Source organism: Lepidochelys olivacea (assembly GCF_965140295.1).
Source record: "Lepidochelys olivacea isolate rLepOli2 genome assembly, chromosome: 9".
In the NCBI taxonomy this organism is placed as follows: domain Eukaryota; kingdom Metazoa; phylum Chordata; order Testudines; family Cheloniidae; genus Lepidochelys; species Lepidochelys olivacea.
The window spans coordinates 15791134-15797133 of record NC_140419.1 but is presented as its reverse complement, the minus strand read 5'-3'; the positions used below and the strand labels follow the sequence as shown (position 1 = coordinate 15797133).

The window sequence follows — 6000 nt, the reverse complement described above, 5'->3', positions numbered from 1 at the left end:
GGATGGGACAGGAGGGGATGGGTGGGGTAGAGACTGGGGTCAGGAGGGAGGAAATGGGGATGGTGGGGTAGAGACTGGGGTCAGGAGGGAGGGGATCGGGCAGGAGGGGATGGGGGTAGAGACTGGGGTCAGGAGGGAGGGGATCGGGCAGGAGGGGATGGGGGTAGAGACTGGGGTCAGGAGGGAGGAGAGACGGGGTAATGGGAGAGGGGCTGGGGGGCAGAAGGGGATGGGTGGGGTAGAGACTGGGGGCAGGAGGGAGGGGATGGGGCAGGGGCTGGGAGGCAGGCAGGGTGAGAGGGGAGTGGAGGAGCAGGGCGGGGAGAAGGAGACAAGTGTGTGTGAACGGACAATGGGGCAGGGGCTGCTCCAGGCTCCCACTCCCCGCAAACACCCTCCTTCAAACACCCTCCTCGCCCAGCTGGGTTCTGCTTGGGGGGGGGGGGTGCATGGGCGCCGGGCCCGTGCGGCTCCAGGCGGGGGCGGGGGCGAGGGCAAGGGGCCAGGCGGGGACTTGCTGGGCGCTGAAGACGGCCCCAGGCGGGGCAGCTGCCCGGCGACCAGCGGGCTGCCGAGCGCGTCGGGCCGGCGCAGCGGGTCCCTCCCTTCGCCCGCCCCCCGTTCCCCGCCCGCCTCGCCTCGCCTCGCCTCGCCTCTCCCGCCGCGGATTTTTTCCACAGTAGCTGCTACTCCAGACTGTATGGTAGTGTGGGCTGGTCGCAAGTCCCCATGTGGTCCCGACATCATTGACATGGCGGAATCCCCCTCCGAGCTCTCCTGGTAGCCCCCGCCGCCCGCCGGGCTCTCACCGGACTGCCTGCCGCCGACGGGCTCGCCGCGCCCGGGCCGCTCACCCCGCCCCCGTTTCAGCCCCTGCGAAGGTAAGGCGGCGTCCCCGGCCCGGCCGCTCCGCGCGGCAGCGCCCCCCCGGCGGGGCTCACGCCGAGTGCCCGCGGCTGCAGCAGCCCGGAGTTGGGGCAGGACGAGCGCAGCCCCCGGAGTTAGTCTGTGGCTCCCCGCCCCGTCCCGCACCCGTCCCGCTTCGGCGGGGAAGGGCCGAGGCCGGGTGGGTGGGCGCGCCCCGGAGCCGGGGGCTTGCACGGAGCACGGGAAGCGGCAGCACTTTGCAGAAAGTTTCCCCCATTTGCCGGTGCCGTGAGGAGAGACCAGCCAGCTTGGGCCTCGTGCCCCCCCCCGTGGCTTGACCCCCCCTTGCATTTATGCACCCCCTTATCCCTCTGACCCCCCCATCATAGGGCTTGTGTAACGCCCCCAGCCCCCGGGGGCAACGGGGGAACTAGACACAGCCGGGACCATCTGTCTGCTCCTGGGGCGGCGCCGCTGCTACCCCACGTTGCAGCGCAGAGCTGGGGGAGGATTTTTTTTTTTGGGGTGGGGGGGGACACGGGTCTGCAGGGTGGAAAGTGGGAATTTTACAGCCCGGGGGAAGGCGGAGGAGGGTGGGGGCGGCGAAATGCTGACGCCGCCTCTGGAGCAGGCTGGGGGGAAGGGGCTGGTGTCAGGGCTCGGCCCGGGGAGTGGAAGCAGCAGTTTGTTTGGGAGCCGGGAGACACTCCATCAGAGCCTAGTAATCCAGAGAGGCTCCGCGGAGCGCTGCCGGACTCAGCCTGCCTGGCCTTTCCCTGCCCCCTCCCCATCCTCATCCCCGCACCAGCCCCGTCTCCTCTCCTCGGTTCCCCCACGGCCGCCGCCTCCTCCTCCTCCTCCTCTTCTCGCCTTTCTTTGATGGTCATCCTGCCATGGCAATCTGAGCCGGAATGGAAAATCGGCTTTAAACTTGGAAGAGGTTTTTGTGTGTGTGTGGAGCCTCCCTCCTCCCCAGCTTCTGACTCCCTGCAGGAGGAGCTGGGTGTGTGTGTGTGTGTGATTAGAAGGGAGGTTGGAAATCTGTGCCCTGCGGCTGGGTTTGGGAGCAGGAGGCGATGGGTGCAGGGGGGGAGACAGAACCTCCGCTCTGTGGCCAGCACGTACTGTCTGGCCCCTCTGTCCGGCTTAGGGAATGTCACTCGGGTGAAGAAGCCAAGGCTCCTCCTCGTTGCACCAGCAGAGTCTCCAGCTATCTACAAACTCTTTCCAAAATGTCTGGATCCAGGGGGCACGTTGGAGAAAAAGAGCGAGAGACAGACAGACCGACCCAGGCAACATCCTCCAGCCTCCCTCCCTCCCACTTTGTAAAGGAAAAAATCCTGGAAACTTTATTTCTTCTGCCAGACACCTTTAAAAATGGAACATTACCAGGAGAGAGAGAGCTTGAAAAATATAATTCTCTTTTAAGTTTATCCTCTTTCAGACTCAGCTTAGCTCTCACTCCTGTCAAATACTCCGTTTATATATTAAGGTTTTGGCTAAGGTTGTGTGGTCTGGAGTTTAAAGTAAGGAGCAATTCATGCCATCCATATTCATTAGAATTTTTTAAAAATTTGTTACACATTGGCTTAATAATAATAATTAATATAACTTGCATTTTATAGCACCTTCCATCTGAGTATCTGTAATCACTGTAAGGAGGTAGAGCAGCACTATCTCCATTTCACAGATGGGGAAACTGAGGCACAGAGCAATTACGTAACTTCAGGTCCCACAGAGAATCGGTGCCATGGTTGGGAACAGATTTCAGGTTTCCTGGTTCCCTGTGCCTTCATCACATTCGTTCTACCCTCTAACTGTTTTCCTTACTGAGAAGCTTAGGGTAGACCACAGTTAGATAATGTTTTTTAAAAGGTGTTAAACTCTAGTGTAGATAGTGTTTAACAACATGTTAGCTATTGTGTTTTTGAGCATGACCTATTTTCCTAGTCTAGACATGGGCAGAGTGCTGGCTGGACAGCCTCCCTGGTAAGAGATATGCTATCCCTATCGTCATCCCCCATATCCCTCAGCAGTCGGCTGGGTTGGTAAGTTGGATGGCTCCTTCTATTAGTAGCAGCATTCTGCTTCCCTCACCCACTCCTTTCTTACCACCTGCATGTCTCTGGGCAATAGTAGAGGAGCTAGTTAGGGAAGTATCCTGTTGTTGCCACCACAAGAGGAAGATATTTCTTGGCAGCATGCCTGGGTCATTCAGGCTATGAAGTGCTCTTTCCTTATACACTGTTCTCAGTGGAGTCTTACACAGAAGCAACCTGTCAGTGATCTTCTCCCAGTTTCTTACAATATCTGCTCTGCCCGTCATCAGTCTCAAGGGTGCTGGGTTTTGGTGGTTACATCTCAGAGCCTAATATGACACAGGGTTCTACTGGCCCAAAAGTGCCCTATGTATTCATCCCAGTTTGGTATTGTTTGAGTAGCTTATGCTGTTAATGTAGCCCAAGGCATGGAAGCTGAATCATTTACCATTTTTGAAGTGGATCTGCTCATGTGGGTTCATTTGAGGTCATTGCTCGGACATTGGTGAGATTTTTCACACTGTTATCCTACCCACTACCTGGCCAGGAGATAAATGAAGAAAGTCAGCTTCCAAAACAGACTGTTGTAACTGAATATATAGTTTACATATAGCCAATAATAACAAATATATGTTGGATGGGAAGCTTGAGATTGTGTCTGTGGGAAGCTTGCAGTTTGAAACTATCTTCTCAATAGTGCTGTCTGTTAATTAAATTTTTAATTGGAAGTGATTGCACTCTGGATCCCAGTTTCATAAAAGCTCTTCAGGTTATGGTAGTAATCACCTAGAAGTCAGAATAAATCAAAAACTTCGTGCACATAAATTTTTCATCAGATGTAAATTTCATTAATCTGCTCACTTTGTCTTCCATCAGCACCCGTAAGGAAAGGGATGGGGAATCTGGACTTGTGTAAATTTAACCCCCTAATTTTACACAAGTAAATATATGAAGAGTGTGTGTGTGTGAGTGAGGGGCAGTTCATTTGTGAACTGTTTAATTGTTTTTTTTGCTCAAAAATTTAGGGCCCAATTCTGCAAACACACGTGAGTCAAGTTTACAGTATGAGTAAATGGTTTCAGTATTGGGACCTTACTTTTAACTTCTAAAATGTATATTATTAGAAAAAGTATCACACAACTGAATACAGCAAGTGACTTTGTTCAGCCAGAATTATCTTTGTCTCTCAATCCATTTACCCACCTCTGCTGCCCAAGCAAAAGCCTGAGAAAAGAGATTGACCTTTGAGATCAGTACAAGGGCCGGCAAACTCCGACTCTGTCAGAGTACCAGGCAAATTAATTCCAGAGACAAAGACCCTCCGCAAAGAATGGTTTGGTATCAGGCCATTAAATCTGGGGACTTGTGTGTCTCTGTAGATCATAACTGTGTGGTGAAAAATACTGCAAATCAGCAAGACTGAAATTTTCATTTCTGCTGTATAAGCTGACATGGAGCTGAAGGATTTCTCAAATCAGCAGTTAACTTGCTTAGTTGATCTTCCCAGCACTACCAAGATACAGCACTTGAGCAACAGGGAATCCTTTTAAACAAGAATATCAGAAGAATGCATCCGATGAAGTAAGCTGTAGCTCACGAAAGCTTATGCTTAAATAAATTTGTTAGTCTCTAAGGTGCCCACAAGTACTCCTTTTCTTTTTGCGAATACAGACTAACACGGCTGCTACTCTGAAAGAAGTAGCGTTGTTTATGACCATGGTTTAGTGTCACTGTGTGATCTGCCCCTGGAGACAGAAGGTATGTGGGAAGAGGGAAGTTCTTCAAACAACAAAGTGGAAATAGGAGCCAATAGATACACAACGGTAACAGGCCATCTACAGGCAGGAATGTTCGTGAATTTGAAAATAGATAACTCCTTAAACAGTTTTCCAGTTGAGATGTGTTAGTTCGCATTTTAATCATCAGTTCTAAACATATTCTCCCTCAGCATAACAAATTCTTTATTGGATTACAGATATCCAGGGAAAAAGATAATTTAAACTTGTGCTCTGTTATGGAATTTGTAACAGCACACTGGAGAGATCAGTCTCCTTTGAGAGCATGCTGTTACATATACTAAATCTGTGCCCATAATCTGGATGCAAAACCATGACAGTATCAGTATATTCACTAGAAGATAAGTGCAATCACTCTAAACTTCAGTTTTGCACAAAAAAGCCTGTAGAATTTATTAATGATGTGGCATTGAAGGACAATTTAAGTTTCCTTTCCTTGTGAAAAGATAGGTTGCCATCACATATAATATTAAAAAGTTTAAAGGTTAAAATATACTACTTTTTGAGTGTCACACTTTCTGTGTTTAAACTAATTAATAATCTTGTTACAAATAAACTGTACTGTAAATAGAAGGTAATTCACCCCTTCGGTATCTTCTAAGTAAACAAAAGTTGAAAACGATCTGCATCTGTAACATATAAACAGCAAAATGTCAATTTTAACGAAGTATAATATAAGAGTCCTTTTCCAACAAAAATGTATTATAATACATTCAATATGGTATTCTCAAAAATAACAGCATTTTCTGTCAATACACTTTTGTCAGAGCTGTAAAAGTCACAGAAACTCCATGCATAGATGTGCATTTTGGAATAAGTATATCACTTAACACTTAAGTAGACTATTGTAATTTAATGACAAAAAGCCAAACATTGAATTTGGTACTTGACTCTGGTCAGGTCTGTTTATAAACAGAAGTCAATGGAAATTTGCCCAAGGTAATGACTAAGTAGGGGCAATAGGATTTGGTCCCAGAAGTGTATATAGTAAATGTTTTTGAGATAGATTTCGGTAAAATATAGCTAGAATTAGCTGTATGAAGGACTTAGAATGAAAGTTAAAAGGATCCTTAATTTATGATGTTGATATTTTAACTGTAAGAAGTATATGGTAAATTTATAAAAGAATTAGAGCAAATTAAAATACTTTGCAACTTCTTAAAATTACCTATTAGTATATTGCATGTAAAATATTCTTTGTGCAAATCATGGCAATTAAATGGGGGATGTAAGACAAATCCTGCTAAATACAGTTGGCTAAATTTTGCCCTTATATGTGTTTGCTGTTCTCAGAGAAG

At 48.4% G+C, this 6000-nt stretch overlaps 1 protein-coding gene across 1 annotated transcript in view; it reads left to right on the top strand.

Moving 5' to 3' along the window:
• The first annotated feature begins 676 nt into the window (after window positions 1-676).
• Window positions 677-6000, top strand: part of FNDC3B (fibronectin type III domain containing 3B) — a 354613-nt gene continuing 349289 nt past the window's right edge. Inside the window, exon 1 of the mRNA XM_084638683.1 lies at window positions 677-881. The gene's annotated coding sequence lies outside the window, so the exon portion shown is untranslated. The remainder of the gene's footprint in view (window positions 882-6000) is intronic.